The sequence below is a fragment of the Echiichthys vipera genome (assembly GCF_963691815.1).
Source record: "Echiichthys vipera genome assembly, chromosome: 6".
Lineage (NCBI taxonomy): Eukaryota > Metazoa > Chordata > Actinopteri > Perciformes > Trachinidae > Echiichthys > Echiichthys vipera.
Genome location: NC_139831.1, coordinates 31,212,483 through 31,235,767, shown reverse-complemented (window position 1 = coordinate 31,235,767; position 23,285 = coordinate 31,212,483).

Below are 23,285 nucleotides of genomic sequence, written 5' to 3'. Positions count from 1 at the left end.
ATGCTTCGCACTTTATGACATGGCGCGTTATCCTGCTGGAAGTAGCCATCAGAAGATGGGTACACTGTACAATTTTCCTTTCCATACTGGATTTCCTTAAGTGGAATATCCATGATTACCCTTGCTGGAACAAGGTATCCAAGGAACCTCTTGACCAGCTTGCACATTTCTCTTCCTAGTTTGTGAGTCATGATCTGCTCTGACTGTGGGGAAATAGACGAAAAATCATGTATATAAAGAGCATAGGAAATAGATACTGTATATCATGTTTTCATTATTATATCATATCGATAAGCTACTCACCTGAAAGGATGTGTTGAAGTCTGCTAAGGGCTTGAGAGCCACACTCAGGAAAAAGAAGTATGCTTTCATCTCAGGGTCAGGGAGATGTCCTGCCAGGGCACAGATTTTGGTGTTTCTCTCCACCTCCTCATGGCACTCAAAGTAAGCTTTTATAGCTGCCACCTGGTGGAGCAGTACCTCAGGAGCTTGAGGGAGTCAGAGTCAACAAATTCTTTATAAAACTCACACCTCTTTGCGCTGAAGGAAAGAGACAGTAAAGTATTAGTAAGAGAAGTAAAGTAGATGGTAGGTATTAAATTGGTAAGGTTTGTAATATTCATTGCAAGGAACAAAACAGTATAAGGTCAGTGGTGGGAGGAGTATGGAAATAATTTACTTACTTGAATATGGAGAATGTTTATTAAAAGCTATATTTTTCAAAAATAATACACCCAGCGGTCATTTAGAGGGGTGCAGAATAAAATTATTGCTTTTCCATGAAATATTATATTTAGTCTGAATTAAGTTCTTAAAAATGTGATGCCTGTCTTGATCAATAGGTGGTGGTATTCTGATAATGCTCTATATTAAATCTTTAAGTCAGAGGTGCCCATTCCTGCTCCTGGAGAGCTACTGTCCTGCATGTTTTAGGTTTCTCCCTGCTCTAACACACCTAATGAGTCTAATGATGCAACCTAAAACATGCAGGACAGTAGCTCTCCAGGAGCAGGATTGGGCACACCTGTTTTAAGAAAACGTACCCAATACAATGTGTGGAAATAAATAATAGTCCATATATTTACCTCTTGTCAAAGTGGTAGTATATACCTACTAGTAAATCCTCCACTGGAAGAGGTATGGTCTTGATGCAATTTTGTTCAAAAGTACATTTTACATGAATCAGTAATTATTACCCCCATCAACAAACTAAAGTGTTCCAGTAAGCTTTGAATTTGCCGTTCAAATCATTCATATATACAAAGTTCACATCAAAGTGGATGCCAGCTTCTCATACAGGTTCTCAGCATTCCCCATGTTGCAGACTAGCATGTCTAAAAATCTGGTGACCACCTGCATTTTTGGAATTGTAATAATTAAATGTCATGCACCACAAACAGGATGCCCAGCCCATATGGGCTTAAAAGATACAATAATCATGAAGATAAACACATAATCAAAAGCAGACATTCAACTCAACAGACATTCCAGTACCTGCATCTCAGCCTCACAGAAGACCTTGGCCATTATCACAAATCCTTTCTTGTGTTTCATGTTGTTGGACTCATCACATAACAGGGCAAATGGTTGAGTCTATCATGTCTTTGTGACATGATAATTAAGCTCCAAGGCGATGGCTCCTGCAAAGTTACAAAATTTTGTTTTAATTCAATATTAATTGAGATGATATGGTTCAAATTGCCTCAATTTGGCATGTTTATTCTCCATCCAGCTGAAGTCTACCCCACAAATAAGTTTAATAAAAAGAAAGTTATGGAGAGTCACGAGAATTCACGGTTCACAACTCACTACTGCTCTGTTTAGAAACGATCTGGCAACGAATGAGTCTCAGGTACGTCTTAATATACAGGAAGGGATGTGATAAGTGCCAATGAGTTCAACCTGGATCAGCCTGCCTGGAAAACCACGCCTTGAGCTCACAACAGACAAACAAAGAGAGGGGAGACACATACAGGGAAACACAGATAGAGGGAGACAAAACACAGGAACAAAAGGGGAGAGAAGGGCTGCCAGGATGGAATCCTGACACCCACTCCCGTTTATCTAGTAACATGTTCTGTAAGCCTAGCTCCCGGTCCCTCCCCCCAACGTCACATCAATGCCCTTTTTTGGTAAGAGGAAATGAGGCGGAGTCAAGGTCTGACAAGATGGTGACTCCCGTAGGCCAGGACGATTGAATCAAGTTGAGAGAACGGACCTCGACGGAGTGGCTACGTTCATTTTTTATACAGTCTATGGAATGGACGCACATCACAGCATCACCCTAATGTGCTAGTTACCGGGACGATAAATGTTTGGGTGCTCTCAATGTTTAAATATAGCCAGGGTGGAATTTTCTTAACCATTCTGCATTATAACCCTTGGGTATAATAGGGGGAATCAAGGAACCCTGCATACGTCCCGGATCCAATACCAGTGGTACGGTTCAGCTCGCCATCCAGTTTACACAGGGAATCTCTGGATCTGGGGCCTGAAGCCTTGACAAGTGTGGCAGGGAGTGCTCCAGTGGACAGTGGAACGTGGCTGCAATCGCCTTTTGATGGTATCACGAAAAAAACCTGACCTAAGATTAGAAAAAGGAAGATTAGAAGATGAGAATAAAATGACTTATTACATTCATACTACACGTCTGCATATGTTCATTTTCTAATCTCCCATGAATTATTACCAATTAATAATACTATTTTGTATTAATTAGTTTAAATCATGTTCTCCCTGGGGCTCATGGGGTTCACTGATTTGCTATTTGAGGAGCCTGTCATACTGGGCCCTTCACTGTTGCTTAGAAAACACAGTGTTAGTTGTGGTTCTTCCTTTATGTACATAGTTTCCTGATTTTAAACAGCTTTTAGAACAAATTTAAACAGATGCATTTATTTATATACTGTATGTTAACTGAAATTTACTTTGAATTTTATTTTCAACAGTTTTTTAATGCATATGATCACATTTAGTTAATTATTTATGTTTCAAAATAAAATGTGTTGTTTTACAGTTGCTAATGACTTTCCAAAGAATTGTAATGAATGACTATAAAGCGATAATTCTAATAATAATGGGCATCAATTTAGATCCTGGACTACAAAATGTTTTGGTTCCTTTTGGGAAAGTGTTTGTACATTGTGATATAAAGTATTTGGAAATGTTCCCTATATTTATGCTAGTACAGTGCCACCCATTCCAAAAGGGCTGCTGCTTTGCTCCTGGTATTGCTGCTTGCACTAACTCTGTTTTTGTCTTCCTCGTCAGCTCGGTGCCTCACCTCCATCCGCCTGCCTACGCGGACACCTTGTGTTAATCCCTTTTGGACACTTTCTGTTAATCTTTTGGACTTTGTTAAATAAACTCCTGTGTTCATTCACTCTCCCGCTTTTGGGTCCTCCTCCTTGACGATCTGTAACAGATTTTCCATGATGGATAACAGTTTTTTAAGTGTCCTCCTCTCCACCACAGCCTCCAGAGTGTCCTGTTTGCAGCCAATCACAGAGCCAGCCTTCCTGATCAGTTTGTTGAGTCTGTTGGTGTCGCTGGCTCCAATGCTGTTTCCCCAACAAACCACAGCAAAGAAAAGTACACTGGCCACCATTGGCTTCACATGTTGAAGGATCTCAGCTTCCTCAGGAAGTAAAGTATGAACTAGAGACAGACTCACATAGATTCCTTGCTTTATAGTTTGATAAAAATAGTTTACCAATGTTGCCAGTGGGCAGAATACCTCAGTACCAAACAAGAGATTTGTCCGTATTTGACACTGTTCAAAATACATGAAACAAATGGATTCTTTTGCATTTATTTTTCTTGCTTTACCAAACTTGCACCAAACCTTGACTAATAAAAACCTGGTTATAAATCAAAATATGACTTATATGTGCCCTGTACAACTCTATCTGACAAAGTCTCTTGGTGTAATTTACAGCTTTGACCCCTGCCATATGCCGACAGGATATCTCTCACATGCTCTTCCCACCCTCTTGTCTCTTGTCATGTCTGCATTGTCTACTGGGTGAGTCATAAATATAAAACCGAGCTGACTTGATCACTCCATCTGCTCTGCAGTTTGCTTTGACACTGACAAACCCGTTGCCTCGCAAATATCAACAAACATCGAAAAAACATGTTGGTTGTTTCCTGGGGGCCATTTAGTACAGGGTTGTAGCTTTGTTCTCTTCAACAACAACTGCTGATGAGGGAGGCACAAAGGAGACAGTAGGACGCCATGTGTCAGCTTCTGCAGATCACAAAAGTCCTCATCAATTGTCAGCGGGTGTCAGTGTTTACATTTTACTCTCTCAGAAAGACACTTTAAGCTTTAGAACCTTAGAGTAAAGATTTGCTCAACCACGCTTCATAGAGGTCGAGTTTAGATTTGACAGTGTACACATTGGAGCCATGTTTTGTGGCTAGAATTCTGTATCCCAATTTAGATTGAAATGTTTGTATAAAGGAGTCTAAAGTAACATTATTTTTATATAGGACATGTGAGAGGTACATCAATACTTTGTTCTCTGAAATAGCATAATTTGGATTTGAAGTACACCAATGAATAATACCATAGTAAAAAATACGAAATGCTCATATTTCTGTATCTGTTACACTTTATTCTTTCAAACAACCAATTTAATCTATTCAATTCAATTATGTCTGTGGATGGTAGGAAGACCAGAAGAACCTTTGTAATGTTACGGGGTATGCACTCATTTTTATTGATCTGTACATTAAATTATTTAAAAAATAAGTATACCTATAAAAGACAAGGTTCTCTAGGAATTCTGAACAACTGTGTATCTATGATACATGCTTGTATGACTTTGGCAATTTTTTCCCTTTGATCTGTCAGTATTCTGTTGGGTGCCTGAAATTAATAGAAAATCTTTACAGCCTCTGTCCTTCTGAGCACCCTTTGATCAGAGTGATTTTTGCCTCTATGCCACCTCTCCCACTGGGGCACAGTGAGTCTCGAAAGAAACCAAACTAGCGAAGTCGAGGAAATAACCTCAATGTGTCCTGGGATAATAAAAGTTTGCTGGTGCAGGGCTGCTGCTTTCTACACCATGTGTTGACACCAAAATACAGCCCTTGCACTGACATTTATAACATGGACACAAACCGACTTTGGTAATCCACTTGAATGGACTTTACTATGAGAGGAGCTGGTACAGGGGCCAGTAGGTAAGTCTTAAAAACACCCTTTAATAAACTCTGGGTTAACTAACTACATTGTTGATGCTTCTTTTTCTGTGTAGGAACTCTTATGCTACTGCAGAGGTTTGGTGTTATTTGGAGCAGTATTAGTGGTTAAAAAAGACGAGCCCCGAGCTAATCAGTATTAGCCGCATTTGACTGTTAGCGACTCTCCCGGATTTCTCCGTTAGTAGTTGTTACACGGAAAAAATTGTCTCAATTGCTTATTTGACGAGAGAATTTGCTGAAAAATGCCTAGGGTGATTTTTCGTCGGAATTTCACTTTAAGTGAATTGGTGAACATGAGGTTTGACCAATATTGGTCTCTCTAAAATAGATTTTGCATAGGAATGTACAACAGGACAAGATTTGGGTAGTCTGATTTTCATTGTAGTCCGAGTAGTTACCAATCACATCTGAGCATGCTTTGGTTGCATGCAGGTAAACGGTCTATGTGGAGAGCAGACCAGGCGGATTGCCTAGGTAGTCATGTAATTACAGAAACCATTGGTTATTGTCTGACGAAGATTAGGCTTATCATTATCTTTTCGTTATTATTTATTTGCATTCATCATATCTGTTGATAGAGATGCCTTCGCTCAACTCCAACTCCATTTCTGAACTTTAAAGTTGCTAATGATGATGATGATGAAGCCCTTTATTCGTCACTAGTCACAAGTACCAGCGAAATTGCAGCGCACCTGTCCAAACATACATGTACATACAATGTGACAGAGGGGTAGACAGGACAGGAGGCAGGGATTGGATTGAGAAAGTTACAGCATAACATGAGGAGAGGGAGGAGAGAAAAAAAAGGCAACCCCCAGATTGTACTCCAGAGGGAGTGCAGTGTGGGAACAGGAAAAAAAACACCTCAGCAACAAAAGCACATAATCACTCTTACAACAGAAAAACTCAAGACTAGCAACAGGGAGGGGGTGAGGGTGGGGGCTGTAACCCAGGGTAGACAGCAGCCACCCGGTCCTGCAGCCATATTCGGCGCTGGTCACGGACCCGTCTGTCTCACTGGGGGGGTACAAAGCTGCAGAGACGTGGGAGAGGGGGAGGAGGGTGGATGCATATCTGTATAAATGTATAATGTCACTGTATGTGTGAGCCTGGGTCGTCACCCCGCCCGGCGTCACAACCTCGGTGCCTCAGTCTGATCCAACGGAGACGGCCTTGATCATGACCCAGGCAGAGTCAACAATCAGCAGGTGTCTGTGGGAGGTGGGGGAAGGAATGAAGAGCGTCTCACTGCAGTGTTCTCCAGGGGAGTTGTTGTTCCAGCAGCAGCCTTGGCCAAGGCCACTGCTGGTTGGGGAGGCCGAAAAGGATAAGATTGGGGTTGTTTGGGTTTGGGACGAGCAGCCACATTCCAATGTCGCGGCTACTCTCTTTGTCCATTCTGGTCAGCAATACGATCCACTTTCCTTTGCAAAGCCATGAGCGTCTCCTTGATGGTACCCACATCGCGGCTCAAGTTGTCCACGTTACGGTGCAAAGCCACAGTCTGAGTGCCCATGACTCGCACCGCCTCAATCATTCCAGGCAGCCATGTGGGGCTTTTGGCAGCTGCCATGGATTCCCGAATTCTCTGATAAACCAGGCCCGTGCCTATTCCAATCAGCAGGGAAGTTGTTATCACAGTTCCGAATAGGTAGATGTCTTCGGCGTCCTCCACAGAAAGAGCCGCCAGGCACACGACCCGCCACCTCTCCCACGCGTCCATCGTGTAGCCAGCTGCAAACGTTCCGGCAGGACAGTCAGGTTCCCCCGAACCCAGGCTTCTCGTCGAGAAGATGGTGTCAATAGCGTTCAGAGACCAGTTGATCAATTCCATGATTCTTTAGGTTCGGAGAGCAGTGCGGAGAGAGTCTCTCAAAAGAAATACATAAGACAGAAGACTAGACGAGACAAGAGAAGCAAAGCAGGGAAAGATAAGGGAGAGGAGGGAAGGAAAAATGCGACCGCCTCCGCTGAGAGCCAAGAAGATCGGACTGTGAACAAAAACATCTGGCCAGGATATTCGTTGAATACACTGGCAAGCCCAAAATATTAGCCAACCAGAAGCCAGATTTACAATTAAATTAAGATTTAACATTTAGCCTTAAAATGTAAAATTTAGATAAGGTATTCGATTTCAGATGTAAATAAATATTGTTGTAAATTTAATAAAAATGAATGTGGCAAAATGTTGCTATTAATTTCAGAATGCTCCACTTTACAGTCGGGGCCCCATAGATGTAAACTGTAAAGATTTTCTGTAAACTGTAGTCATGATGGATAAAAAATGATGGGTAAAACTATGAATATGCAAAACTGTGATATGTGAGTGCCTTTAACAGGGCCACTCAGAATGTCCCCCTAATTGGAGAAAGTAAATTTCCAAGTTAGGATTCTCTTTCCGTGCATCATTAAAGGACATGAAGTTCATCTCATCTCATCTCATCTCATCTTCATCCGCTTATCCGGGGTCGGGTCGCGGGGGCAGCAGCTTTAGCAGGGGACCCCAAACTTCCCTTTCCCGGGCCACATTAACCAGCTCTAACTGGGGGATCCAGAGGCGTTCCCAGGCCAGTGTGGAGATATAATCTCTCCACCTAGTCCTGGGTCTTCCCCGAGGCCTCCTCCCAGCTGGACGTGCCTGGAACACCTCCCTAGGGAGGCGCCCAGGGGGCATCCTTACTAGATGCCCGAACCACCTCAACTGGCTCCTTTCAAGGCTAAGGAGCAGCGGCTCTACTCCGAGTTCCTCACGGATGACTGAACTTCTCACCCTATCTCTAAGGGAGACTCAAGCCACCCTCCTGAGAAAACCCATTTCGGCCGCTTGTACCCGTGACCTCGTTCTTTCGGTCATGACCCAGCTTTCATGACCATAGGTGAGGGTAGGAACGAAGATTGACCGGTATAGCGAGAGCTTTGCCTTCCGGCTCAGCTCTCTTTTCGTCACAACGGTGCGGTAGAGCGACTGCAACACCGCCCCCGCTGCTCCGATTCTCCGGCCAAACTCACGCTCCATCGTCCCCTCACTCGTGAACATGATTCCGAGGTACTTGAACTCCTTCACTTGGGGTAAGGACTCATTCCCTACCTTGAGTAAGCAATCCACCGGTTTCCTGCTAAGAGCCATGGCCTCAGATTTAGAGGTGCTGATCCTCATCCCAGCTGTTTCACACTCGGCTGCGAACCGATCCAGTGAGTGCTGAAGGTCACTGACCGACGATGCCATCAGGACCACATCATCTGCGAAAAGCAGAGACGAGATCCTCAGCCAACCGAACTGCAACCCCTCCCCACCACGGCTACGCCTTGATATCCTGTCCATGAAAATCCCGAACAGGATTGGTGACAAAGCGCACCCCTGGCGGAGGCCAACCCCCACTGGAAACGAATCCGACTTACTGCCGAGGATCCGGACACAGCTCTAGCTTTGGGTGTACAGAGATTGGATGGCCCACAGAAGTGACCCCCTCACCCCATACTCCCGCAGCACCTCCCACAGTATCTCCCGAGGAACCCGGTCATATGCCTTCTCCAGATCCACAAAACACATGTAGACTGGATGATCATACTCCCAGGCTCCCTCCAGGATCCTTGCGAGAATGAAGAGCTGGTCCGTTGTTCCACGTTCAGGACGGAATCCACATTGTTCCTCTTCAATCAGAGGTTCGACTATAGGACGAACCCTCCTTTCCAGCACCTTGGAGTAGACTTTACCAGGGAGGCTGAGTAGTGTGATACCCCTGTAGTTGGCACACACCCTCTGGTCCCCCTTTTTAAAAAGAGGAACCACCATCCCGGTCTGCCACTCCCTTGGCACTGTCCCAGACTTCCACGCAATGTTGAAGAGGCGTGTCAACCAAGACTGCCCCTCCAAACCCAAAGCTTTCAGCATTTCTGGACGAATCTCATCAACCCCTGGGGCTTTGCCACTGTGGTGTTGTTTGACTACCTCAGTGACTTCCGCCAGGGATATTGACAATGATTCCCCATCAGCCTCCAGCTCTGCCTCTACAAAAGAGGGCGTGTTAGTTGGATTAAGGAGTTCCTCAAAGTGCTCCTTCCACCGCCCGATTACCTCATTGGCTGAGGTCACCAGCGTCTCCTCTTTACTGTAAACAGCTTGGAAAGTTCCCCGTTTCCCCCTCCTGAGATGTCGAATGGTTTTCCATAAGCACCTTGGTGCGGCCCGAAAGTCCTTCTCCATGGCTTCTCCGAACTCCTCCCACACCTGCTGCTTTGCCTCTGACACAGCAGAGGCTGCAGCCCTTCTGGCCTGTCGGTACCTTGCAACTGCCTCCGGAGTCTTCTGGGATAGCATATCCCGGAAGGCCTCCTTCTTCAGTCAGACAGCTTCCCTGACCACCGGTGTCCACCACGGTGTTCGAGGGTTACCGCCCCTTGAGGCACCTAAGACCTTGAGGCCACAGCTCAGCGCTGCAGCTTCAGCAATGGAAGCTTTGAACATTGCCCACTCTGGTTCAATGCCCCCAACCTCCACAGGGATGCCAGAAAAGCTCCGCCGGAGGTGTGAGTTGAAGATCTCTCGGACAGGGGCCTCCTCCAGACGTTCCCAGTTCACCCGCACTACTCGTTTGGGTTTACCTGGTCTGTCCAGAATCTTCCCCCATCCTCTGATCCAACTCATCACCAGATGGTGATCAGTTGACAGCTCTGCCCCTCTCTTCACCCGAGTGTCCAAAACATACGGCCTCAGATCAGATGATACGATCACAAAATCGATCATCGACCTTTGGCCTAGGGTGCTCTGGTACCACGTACACTTATGAGCATCCTTATGTTCGAACACGGTGTTAGTTATAGATAATCTGTGACTAGCACAGAAGTCTAATAACTGACGACCACTCAGATTTAGATCAGGGAGGCCGTTCCTCCCAATCACGCCTCTCCAGGTGTCTCCATCATTGCCCACGTGGGCGTTGAAGTCTCCCAGCAGAACTATGGAGTCCCCTACCGGAGCCCCATGCAGGACTCCATTCAGGGTCTCCAAGAAGGCCGAATACTCTGAACTGCTGTTCGGTGCATATGCACAAACAACAGTCAGAGTTTTCCCCCCTACCACCCGCAGGCGTAAGGAGGCGAACCTCTCGTCCACCGGGGTGAACTCCAACACTGCGGCACTCAGCCGGGGGTTTGTGAGTATCCCCACACCCGCCCGGCGCCTCACACCCTGGGCAACTCCAGAGAAGAATAGTGTCCAACCCCTATCCAGGAGTACGGTTCCAGAACCGAGACTGTGTGTGGAGGTAAGCCCCACCAGATCTAGCTGGTAGCGCTCCACCTCCCGCACAAGCTCCGGCTCCTTCCACGACAGAGAGGTGACATTCCACGTCCCAAGAGCCAGCTTCTGCTGCCCGTGTCTGGTCCGTCGAGGCCCCTCACCTTCACTGCCACCCGTGCAGCAGCGCGCCCGACCCAAGTGGTTCCTCCTGCGAGTGGTGGGCCCACAGGATGGAGAGGAGGGAGGGGCCACGACACTCTTTCGGCCTGTGCCCGGCCGGGCTCCGTGGCAAACCTGGCCACCAGGTGCGAGCCCTCCCTCTGGGCCTGGCTCCAGATGGGGGCCCCGGGCTTCCTCCGGGCAGGGTCTCTCTTCCTCTTTGTTGTTTGTCCATTGAGTCTTTGTGAACCACTCTTAGTCCGGCCCCTCGCCTGAGACCACTTTGCCATGGGAGACCCTACCAGGAGCACTAGGCTCCAGACAACACAGCCCTCAGGTTCACAGGGACACACAAACCTCTCCACCACGATAAGGTGATGGTTTCCGGAGAGGAAGGACATGAAGTTAAGAAAAGTAAAAATTAGTTAATTGCAAAAAAATATGAGAGAAATGTGATGAGGGTGTTAATTACTACAGGCAGATTTGAATTAGCTAGAGCTGCCTGAGGAGACCAGAGTCAAGGTCGACACTCAAATCCTTTACTCAACAACATAGAGATCAGCCTACTATTGCCACCCCTGCTCCGACTACACTCACTGAGAGAGAGAAAGAGAGCGAGAGAGAGAGAAATATTATTAATGATGTACTCATCCGCGCTCGCACACACACCTGCTAGCTCTTCCTATCGTAGGTAATGCACAAGGAGGATGCAGGTGTGATCCTAGAATCTAATTACCTTCTTGTGATCCATCTCAGCCCAGTAGATACGAGCTTCTGCCATAGTTAGTCTGAATTTGTATGTGTGTGTGTGTGTGTTCATATGGATATGGAGCATTTGTGTTTATGTGCTTGTCATCCATAAAGATCTTTAATTGGACCCCAATTTCCATTTCTATTTGCATAGAAATTAAGTAAATTATGCAATGGCTGCCTCTTTCCATCAGATTGTAGAGTTCAGTTAATTAGGGCTAAATACATGAATAAGTTAACTAACAATGTAAATATCAGTAAATATAGTGCAGGTCCCTGCTGTACAACTCATGAAATGGAAACTGGGAAATGTAGTTTGACTTGGCTCACTCTCCAGTCGTGCTCAGAACACTTCCAAAAGGAGGCAACCAGGATAAGAACCTTCACAAAGCTCAACTTTTTTGGGAAGCCACAGTTTTCACTAGGTTTCACTAACCTGACACGCCAGATGGTTCATTTCATAGAACCATAGATGAAGCCATTATTGGAAACTGTTTGGATACGAGCAGGCACTTCAGAATACATTTGGCAGGTGATTGGATGAACCATCGATCACCATTGGGCTAACTTCAACCACTCAGATCAACAAGCTTTATGATGTTTGCCTGGAAACCAGACGAATCTGCACACTAAACCTAACCAAGTAGTGTTGTTGTCTAAACCTAACCATTTAGTTTTGATGTCTAAACCTTACCAAGTAGCCTTGTTGTCTAAACCTAACCATGTAGTTTTGTTGTCTAAACCTAACCAAGTAGTTTTGCTGTCTAAACCTAACTAAGTAGTTTTGATGTCTAAACCTAGCCAAGTAGCTTTGTTGTCTAAGCCTAAATAACATTCATCATTTTTGTTTGAATCAACAATGTTAACCACATGTTTAAAACACCAGCATCAAAAAGTGGTCGGGGATGAGAAGGTGTTACAACAGTTCAATGCATCTGTGGTTAGTAGAAACTTACAATTCCGATGTTTTTTTTATGGCAACTGGGTTGGATTCTTGCTGGTTTTGATCTGGTCTTGTCAAGATCTTCTTACTTCTCTCTTCCAACCATTGAATATTGATTTTTGATGCCTCTCTCTACTTCTTTCCACATCTACCCAAACACCTCATCAGTGCATAACGTACGTGGTTGTGATTTGCAGTCACATGGGCTCTACATCTGTGCAGGTAATCCACATCTTCCCTCTGGAACACCAGTCACCAAACCCAACATACAATCACTGTAGTTACATACATAAATAAATAGACTGGAAGCATGAAAATACAGGTCAGGTGGTGTTTGCGTGGGTATGGCTTAAAGGAATGTACTCTGAGTGGACTGCTGTATTGATTATAATAGAAGTGTATCAGGTTCATCAGATGTGTGAGCATGAGCCCGATGACTGAAAACATGAACTGTCTCCTGTTTAGACCCGCTATGAGACCAACCAGCTACCCCTCTCTCCAAAGGAACCTACCCAAGTCGTCAATCCCTTTAAAGTTATGTTTATTCTGTTATTTTTCCGTCAAAATAATAAATCAATACCGACAAGTAGCATCAATAAGAATGGAAGACGGGTGCACCTAAGGGTGCATGACTAATGCTTCATGAGGCTTCATTTGAACATCACTAGTTATTACCAACCTTCAGTAATGTTTTGTAACCAACAGTCACAAAACGTTACAGGTGTGTAGTTGAGATCAGGATGAAGCTGCAAATAGCCTGAGGCAGTGTTAAAAAATGGGTGTGGTCTACGCATTAGGAGCCCCATGATTTAAACCCTAGGCCTACTTTGGCATCACAGCTGGTGTGATCCTATTGCAAGATTGATTATTTTCTGATAAGTGATTATGATGTCTGATTAAGCAGCAGAACCTAGGATTACCATAGATGGTAGTATCCATCACATACTAATGATTCCAGTTCCTACTGCAGCAGTGCAACCCTAGAAAAAGGTCACCACAAGTTTCACTACTGTTCTCAAAGTTCACTCAGTCAACTTTGACCTTGTGACCTCTCAGTGCACCACGATTGAGACTGTCAATGATATAACAGCCACCAGTACCTAACAAAAAGGTGTGAGAAAAATTCATGCACCTATCCCTTTTTTGACTTACCCTTTGGACTCTGCAGTAGAAACCGTTCGCCGAGAGACAGAAGCCTTCACTTTGTGCTGCAGGAAGAATACATGGTTCTAGCCATTATATTTTATATATTAGATCGTTTTATAGAGCTTCATATAGACAACAATCTGCCACAGCCATCACAGGGTTAATACCCTGGCACCGCCGCAGCTCTCACTATAATGGTTTTTTATTTTACATCGTTTTAAACATGATCATGGAAAGAACCACGGCCGCGGGTGGCTGCTCCGTTTTCAAAGGGTTAACTTGTGTAACCTATCCTCTGAAGGAAGATAATTGCCACAGCCAACTTTTGTGTTAAACTGAAATACAGTACATCAAGTACAAATGGATTGTTGTGTTGTCTTCAAACTTTTCTGTCACTTACCTGCCTCCTGGTGCACGTAGATGATGAAACCTACTCTACCTACACTTTCCTCTACACTGTGTGCTGTGCCCCACCTAGAAGCTGTGTCATTTTATTGCATACCTTGACTAATTCCGTTACCTGTGACAAGCTTTAGTCCATTCTTCCCCCTTCCCCTTAATGATTTCCTGCTCTTATTCCTTTAATGGCTCACAAGAAACATTTCTTGTTGTCTGACAGATTGCTTGCTGGCATCAAATCACCATCACAGGCCTCATAACTTAAAAGCCCCCCACACTACTCTGCAACCTATTGTTATAGACCAGACACTGAATCATTGGAATACACTTTCACTCAATGTGGCTACAGGTCCATATATTATAGCTTGGTAAACACGCTCAGACAACGCTAAGTGCATATTCCATTAGAAAGAGAGAGTGTGTAGGAAGAAGAGTATTTTCCATCAGGCTAAACACCACACCGATTGCCAACTCTCTCTTGAGACTGAGAACTGAAGGTAAGTTTGTACCCGTGTGATGTTGCTGAGTTGCTATCATGGAGATGGTTGAAACCCTGGAGAGGCATCAAACAGCATTCAGTTTGTCACAAGCCAAAAAATCATCAGTGCAATTTACAGTCATAGACGAGAGGTATTAAGTTGTGCCATACATCCTCTGAACAAAGCAAACTTAATGTATCATCATGTTTGAACTTACTGATGAAAAACGATGAACCTGTTTCAACCTTTGTTGCAATGCCACGTCATTCAGCAAGGCATCACGTTGGCCAATCATGTCCATACCAGCACACATTTCCCAGTGTATTTATTTGTATACTGTTTATCTCATGATCATGGTGAGTAAAGATCAAATAGTTGCCACCCTGATAACTTTTCAGAGTTATAAAATGTTGTATGTTAGTACTACAAACTGAGATGAACAGAACACAGTTAAAAGTAATATTTGGCTACCTGTGGCTGCACTTGGATAACTTGGCAGTAGCCTGGATAAACTGCACAGTAAATACTAAAGCTGCATACATTATTTCCTACACTGGAGATCAAAATTAGAGAACAAAGTATTAATACTTGATTTATTCTGAAATACTGTTATTTTTTATTGTTCATAATTTGATAGAATATCTGATATGACTATACCACTGCTGTAGTGATCAAAATTAGAGAACAGTAACCACTGTGTCAGAAAAGGATTAAACAATGTTTTATTAGGGCCATTTTAATTATTATTTCAATTACAATCGGTAAGGCTTGACTTGCATTTGCACAAATCAGTCAATACACAAGCTGTTTTAAACTTATGCATTTATTTATTCATTAGTTTCTGTGTAATTCAGAATTTTTCCATTTCTTTGAATAATACTCATGCAAATGCACAAGCCTCGACGAGAGGGGCAGCAAGAGAGAGGGGCAGTAGAACTGTTGTCATCTGCAACTGCAGGCTCTGTGAAATAAAACATTTTTTTATTTTATTTATTATATTTCATAATATGCAGTTGCACTGGCTCCGAGACAGTTTTTTTCTTTTTATCTGACTAAGGTTCTCAAGTTCATGTGGATTATGAGGCATATGCAAAATTATTATACATTTGATCATAAGTATTATTATGTTTTTTAAGACACTATTTGTGGCTTTGATTAAACATGAGAATCATATCATTGTGATTTTGTCCCATTTTTGAATCATTCATAATCAGTCAAATCTTCAAATTATAAAATCTTCCCCATCAAGTTTTGCATTGCAGGATCAATGCTCCCTTCAATCCCCTTTATGCTGATGTGAGAGTACCCAAGGACACTATACATCACTGAGGCAATAGGAGATAAGTCCTTTGGTGCTGAGCCTCCTCCTAATAAATGCAATGGATAATTTGAATTATAGATTACCTGTGATTAAATGTACAGCAATATTCATTTATGTATAATACATTTTGTTCTTTGTATAGATTTATATATTGAGTGATATAAAAATATGGTACCTGTGGCAGTTGTTTGTCTCTTGAAGTCTGCTATCTCTGCATTTGCCTGAGACTGCAGACAATACCAGCACTTTTCACATTCCTCTGTGGTTCTCAGTAGGAGAGGGAAGGCAGCTTTGACAAACATGTAAACTGTTTGCCATGCTTTTATTTTTTTGGTTTTGGTTGAGATCCCAGCTCCAAACTTTCCTTTAATAACATTTTCTTCCACAAGTTGAGGAAAGAGTAGGAGTTGATCATTGGTCCAGTTTGTTTTTCTCCATTTTGGCAGAGCAGATGTGTCCGTATCAGCCATGGTTATTCTAGCCCTTTAATCAAAATGGAAAAAGGTCCACATATCCACTGATTGTCCAATGAGCTGCCAGACTTGTCAGTAGGCCCACCTGGCAGACATTAAGCTGAACAAACTTGACGAATAAGTATATTTTGGTTTGATCAGACAATTAGCTATTAGCTATATCCCAAGCTGTTTTTGTCATAAATTCACTCTAAGGGACTCATTCGCTCTCAGCCAATCACTGTGGGCATAGAAGGTATAAACATTATGTCATCCATAATATGGTGTAGTTAAAACTACACACAAAACAAATATTAAAATAGATTAAAAAAAATAATAATTTCGATAAAATGTTTAAAAGTGTTGCCAACAACGCCAGCAGGTTAAAAAGAGCCTAGGACTCTTTTAAAAAACACAGGTTCTTTCAGGCTTAAATCAGGGTTGAGCAGAGTTTAAGACAAAACTGGGTCAGAGGTTTAAAAGATTTATTACAAAAATAAATTAAAATGGTGAACCCAGTACATCTCTCACAATGTCCCACAGTCTCTCGGGTCAAACCTCCCGAGGCCCTCAATCGCTCCAAAACACATATACGGGAGACAGAATTAACAACAGGGATTATTAAGGAGACTAAAATTTGTAGGCTTAAAAAGGAATGCCCAGGGTCTAAAATTCCTAATTAAAACTTCAACCAGTCTTTTGAAATAACCAAGAGGGGTACTTTGCTTGGAGAAGAATGTGTTGCAACGTACACCTCTCTACAATCCCACGGTGCTTCCCCTCAACTCTGGCCGTTGGAAACCTTCTTCGCCTTCGTTGTAGTCCATGCTCCCCGGTTCCCCCAATCTGGCACTTGATCCGTGCTTCCCCTGGGGAAGGCCCTTTTGTTTTCCGGCTGGAGTCAGCAGTTGATCGAATATCCGCTGTGGCTATACCACTGCTGCACACGGATGTTTTTTTAAATAACCAAGGCACTTCAACAAAAACCTTAAATTTGTGAAAAAAAAATGTGAGCACAATAACAGAACAGTAACCACTGAGAAGATTTAAACAATGTTTTCTTAGGGCTATAGGATCAGAAATGAAGAGGAAGTGTATAGGCCACAGCTTTGAATGACTTTAGCACATCTGGGCCCATGGACCTGGGGGTCCGAATTACATCGAATCCGTGGGTCGCCAGGGCTGAGTTGCACAGGGGGCTTGGAACCCATTGATACCTGCTTGCAGGTCTAGTTAGGGGTCCAAGCCCGAGGGGGCTGGGGGACACGCGATGCAAACAACAGCTTGGCCCCCAGCAAACCCAGTACCAGGGGTACGCCAGTACTAGGGGTGCTTTAAGAGCTCTAAAAACATATACAATTAATGTCAAAGTGTAACCAAATGAAGCTAGTACATTCTGTTTTCTTTCATTTGGATAGTATTTTTTGCTCTATTGATCTATTATACCTCACACATACACTTTCCTTTCAGCCTTGCTCCACTTGTTCCCTGGTTTGTTCCAGTCGCTCTCTCCACTCGACTGTAGATTTTCTCTGCTGTAACCCTTGCCACTTCTTTATAATAAGGATAGTTCCCATGGCAACCAGTGGCCCCAGGCACAAAGGGTCTGAGGGCATAGTTTCTCACACTGCTCTGGTTTGATCTTGGTCCATTCTTCTTCAGTCTCTTCCACAGTTCAGTAACTGTAGTGGGTTTCTTAGACATTACGTTGTCGCCAAGGATTTTCCAGAGATTCTCAGTGGGGTTTAGATCTGGACTCTGGGCACTGGGAACTGCTTAACCGGTTTTGCAGAAAATTGCAGCTGTTTGGGAGACAATTGCAGAGAAGGTTTTTCATGTTGCTAAAGGACGTTCACATAAACATTTGCACTCACCCTGCCATGTAGCTGTAAAAGAGGCCCAACTCCTGCTGCAGAAAACATCCCCAAACCATGACACTTCCTCCTCCAAATTGACCTGACTTCTTTACACACTTTGGGTTCAGTCTTTCCTTAGTCCTACGCCCAACATAATGTTTCCATCATACCCAAATAAATTGAATGTCCTCTCATCACTGAAGTCACTCTGGACCAGTTCTCCTCTGTCCACACAACATGCTCCTCAGCAAAGGCAAGTCTTGCTTTTTTATTCTTTCTGCTGATGAGAGGTTTGGTCACTGCAGAGTGGGCTTTCAGTCCAAAAAGTCTTAAATGATAAGACACCTGGTGCTGAGACAGATCCTTGCCCTGTTCATCACTGAACTGGAGACCAACTCCAGCTGCAGTGTTGACCTGATTCCAGATTGAGAGTCTTCTCATAATCCTGTCCTCTCGTGCACTTGTTTTACGTGGACGACCGGCCTTTTTGAGGGACTTAAATGAATCTGTGACCTTGTAAAGTTTCAATATTCTTGAAATCATAAACTGTGAACGCCCAACCTCTCTCTGATGGCTGAGAGGGTCATCCCTTTGGCCTTCATCTGGACAACCTGCTGTCTCAGGGTTTAAGTCACCTTAGAGCAACTTGCCATCTTGCAAAGTTACCAGGAGAGCTGCGGATAGATAGGGTGTGTCCAACAATTAAGTCAATCGTCACCAGGTGCCAGATTAACAACATAACTTGGAGGGATCTGAATTTGTTCTCTGATTCTCACTGATTTTTTTCACAAAATAAAGGGTTTTGTTGAAATGGCTTGTTCATTAAAAAAAAATATATATATTCTATCAAAAAAAATAACAGTATTTCAGAATAAATCAAGAATAAATACTTTGTTCCATAATTTTGATCTCCACAGTAGATATGCTCTACCGCACCGTTGGGACGAAAAGAGAGCTGAGCCGGAAGACAAAGCTCTTAACCTACCGGTCAATCTTCATTCCTACCCTCATACTATGGTCATGAAAGCTGGGTCATGAACGAAAGATCAAGGTCGCGGGTGCATGCGGCTGAAATGGGTTTTCTCAGGAGGAGGGCTGGAGTCTCCCTTAGAGATAGGGTGAGAAGTTCAGCCATCTGTGAGGGAGTAGAGCTGCTGCTCCTTTGCGTTGAAAGGAGCCAGTTGAGGTGGTTCGGGCATCTAGTAAGGATGCCCCCTGGTCGCCTCCCTAGGGAGGTGTTCCAGGCATGTCATGCTGGGAGGAGGCCTCGGGAAAGACCCAGGACTAGGTAGAGAGATTATATCTCCACAATGGCCTGGGAACGCCTCGAGATCCACCAGTTAGAGCTGGTTAATGTTGCTCGGGAAAGGAAAGTTTGGGGTCCCCTGCTAGAGCTGCTGCCCCCGCAACCCGACTCAGGGAAATGTTTGAATTATGATGTGTATGCACATGTCATCCATATGTACTGTATTTTAGGATGTGGCCGCTCAGAGTTATGATGTCTGAGTAGAGGTACAGTGTCTGCTCTGCGAGTTGGCTTAGAAATTGTAATCCACTCCTGATATTTAATCAGAAAGTTTATTTCCTTGCTCCATAATTGTTACCTATAAACTCAGTGAAGTGGAAATGCCAAGAGGCTCACTATGGCTGAACCCATCATTTACAAAGCTAAAGATAACATTTTCTAACTCACATGCAGGTACCGATCGAAGTGCAAGCACGTACCATACTGTAAAGCTGAATGATCTTGAAGGCATATGTGGTAGGAATTGAAAATCACTCAACCAACGTTTGGTTAAACAGACTTCCTTCCATGTGAGAAAGCTCCTCATGAGCCTGCTTTCAAGTGGAGATTGTGGTAGATCAAACATTATTGAGATACGAAATTCTGAGGTGCACTGCAAAAGGCCTCCAGATTAATCAACCATTTCTGAGATAAAGACTCATAAAATTACTAATTATTTGTTTTTGCACTGGGATAAGTATGCATAGAGGATCTTAAAAGCTATGACCAAGCTTATTTTCTGATGAGATACTCAGACAGGATCCAACATCTCTACAATACATACATCATGTACAGTACATCATATTGCACAAAACCCAGTGCAACGTGATGAGAAGGCTGAGCAAAGCAGATCTGATGCCACGTCATCATCCTTTCTTTCACCTCAAGTGTCCCTCTTTCCGTTACACTGATCCTCTTTGTTAATGGAGACTATTACCACTTAACACTAGCTCTGCCAAGTAAGGTTCATTGTCATTCCACTAGTCCATCAAAATCTAATTTTCTCAAGGAACACTTCGGGGTCAGGCAGTTTGTATGCACACCCTTTTTCTTGTTGAAGCTTTTCACCTTTCTAAAATCAATGTTGCACTGAAATACAAGTATAGCCATATCTGAAGAGAGCAGATTTTTATCTTTACAATGTATGAACACCTTTAGTCTAAGTCAATGAATGAGAAAAATAAGTCTAGACACACACTAAGCAAATAATCAAATTTAGAATTATATATGCCAAAGTTAAGTATTTCCCTTGAGTTCGGGAGCATGTCCATTTCTCAACTACATCTTGAATCTTAAATCAAGCCCACTGGCCAACCTGGCCAACCTATTCTGTCCTGTGTGTCTCAGTTTTCTTTTCTAAGATTTATTCTCCTGGGGCGACCAGTGGCTCAGTGGTTAGATCAGACGCCCCATGTAAAGAGGTTGAAGGTTCCGAGGCAACGGCTGTGGGTTCGACTCTGACCTGCGGCCCTTTGCTGCATGTCTCTCCCTCTCTCTATCACCCCATTATGTCCTCTGTAATGAAAGGCCTTGAAAAACTGCCAAAAACATAATCTTAAAAAAAAAGATTTATTTTCCTATTCGAACCAATAATTCTGCATTGGCACGGCTTACAGAGCGAGACTGGTCATTGCAGACCAAATGATCCAAGTGCTCAGTCGCTGGTCATCCCAAGCATGTCCCTCCATAACCGCAACAATCATGGCAATCATTGTCAAACTCACCCTCGCCTCAGTTCTATTCTAATCTGCATGTAGTTGGCTTGAGGGACTCAACTCTAGAGAGGGATCCCCTAAACTGAGTTCCCCTCCCCGGCCTTCATGCTTCCTTTCCAAGCTGACTTGAAGGGACAACATGTTGGAACCAACTAACTTTAGCCCAACGTAACCTAAGCTAAGTTAAACCAGCTAGCTGTAACTCAGTTACGTGGCATGCAATTAAATTAGGGGTGAACTAAACATTACTAGCTTGCTAATGCTAGCCCAGCTGGAAATCAACCAGCAGTTATAATTAGCTTTGCTATCGTAATGCTACTGCCATGATATGGCGCAGCTCTTTTTAAAAATAATTATAACCAATGTTTATCCGAGTAAATGATATCATAAATAAATAATTAGTTCTTATATGTACTGCAGATACATTTTTACATGTGGATACAATATTTTTAAGAGGCATTTTAGTTATTAATAACATGTTATGACTGTTTGATTATGATTATGATAAAAGCAGCTGTAAAAACTAGGTGATACAGCTTTAACAGACTGTGCACGTTCTTGCAGATGGCAAACAGTTTTTGGTGCAACCCTTTGTACCAGTGACATACTTCTGCAACCAGACCCCAGTAGCTACAGGAGAACAGAATAAATCATTGGTCTATTTATTTGTTGGTTCTGTGATATAAGGACCGTTCAACATTACATTGCAGCCAACTAGCCATACCTATAGTTTTATAGCGAATGTAAATTAAATGATTAGATTATTCTCATATCAAGATTTTCTAAGCTTCTTCACACAAAAAAGTGCCAGTGCCAGCCACAGCCACTTCTGGCAGTGAAAAAACAGCCAGACCCAGCGGTGATTCTGCCCTGTGTGGTAGGTCAAGTTCTGGTAGTTCCATGTATTTACTCAAGGAACACTCTTTGCCATGTACTCTCACATTTAATGCTAGTAAGCAGAGATAGATAACTATGCAAATGATTGCTGAGCAAATTGTCCATCTTGTTGGTGTCTCAGTAACAGATTTTGTGAGTCTTTAGATACTCTGGTTGACCAGCTACACACAGAATAGGTAAGTGCTGAGTGTTAGAAAGCTCATGTTGTTTAGGTGTTTTCAAGTAAATACTGTTCAGATGTGTCTGATGCTCGTGAACTCACCATAGCCTTTCCAACTCTATTGAACGCACCACACCTGAAAGTTTATTTTCCTCCTGATACAACAGTGGATGGCCTTTTATTTCCTTTTGCCTGTTTTCTCAACATCCGCCTGTACATCCTGGGTTTATTGTTTGTAAATGCTAGAGGTGAGTTTTATGATGCTTCACTGACCAAGTTAGATGCTATTTTGTGCTTATGTGTATTATGTATCTGTTAATATGGCACTGTATGAAAAAATAGATCATCAGCTCTGTGAATGCCCTGATTCCTGGCAGTTATCAGCAGTTCACTGGGAAGTTCGCCCTCAGCTCCTTAAAGAACAACAAAACAACAGTCACAAACCGCAAACTTATCCACTAAGTTACACTACACACTGTTAGCTTTTTGTGAAGCCAGGTGTTAAGTAACTTTGGTAATTAGTAAGTTTAGTGAGTCAATGGCAGTGTTAGAACGTAACGTTAGCATTAATGCTAATGTTAGCTATTGTTAGCAAAATCATGTTAGCTGACCAGCTTTCATTACCCGAGCTAGCATTGCTACTGAAGATGTTCCTCCTTTGATCCAACCCGCCCCCCTGTCCCTCCACGACAGGGCCATCGCGGCAGTGGAGGGGGGGACTGCACTTGATAACTGCAGATACTAGGGGGCAGCAGTATACTTGAAATCTGCTGACAGGATTGAAGGAAAATACACCCTCTGACCACAAAGTGGGTTGCATTGACAGAGTGACCCTATCTGTATTTCTGCATGTTGACTCCACAGAAAAGAAGGAGCAGAAGAAGTAACGTGATGCTGACAGTGACAGCTACAGCAAAGAGAGAACAGCTAGCTGAAAACAATAACTGAAATCTAAGATAATCATGTCTTGCCATGTTTCTGGTGACTCAAACTCACAGGACTTGATGTTGACTGGTGGACTGATATTCATCTTATTTATTCAGCTGATTCTCCGCTGTCGAGCCGAATCAAAAATAAGACAAGACGTGACCGTCCTGTTGTCTGTGGATTTCATCATTGTTTACATGTGTTTTAAATCAATCCATTTTTGTGTGTACATGTGCTCTTCAGGTAGCGTTAATGTGGCACAGAGTATATTTAAATGCATTTGCTCAGCTGTTTTTCTTTGTACAATATGTTTACAGATACAACCGTATATATACACGTGTATTTT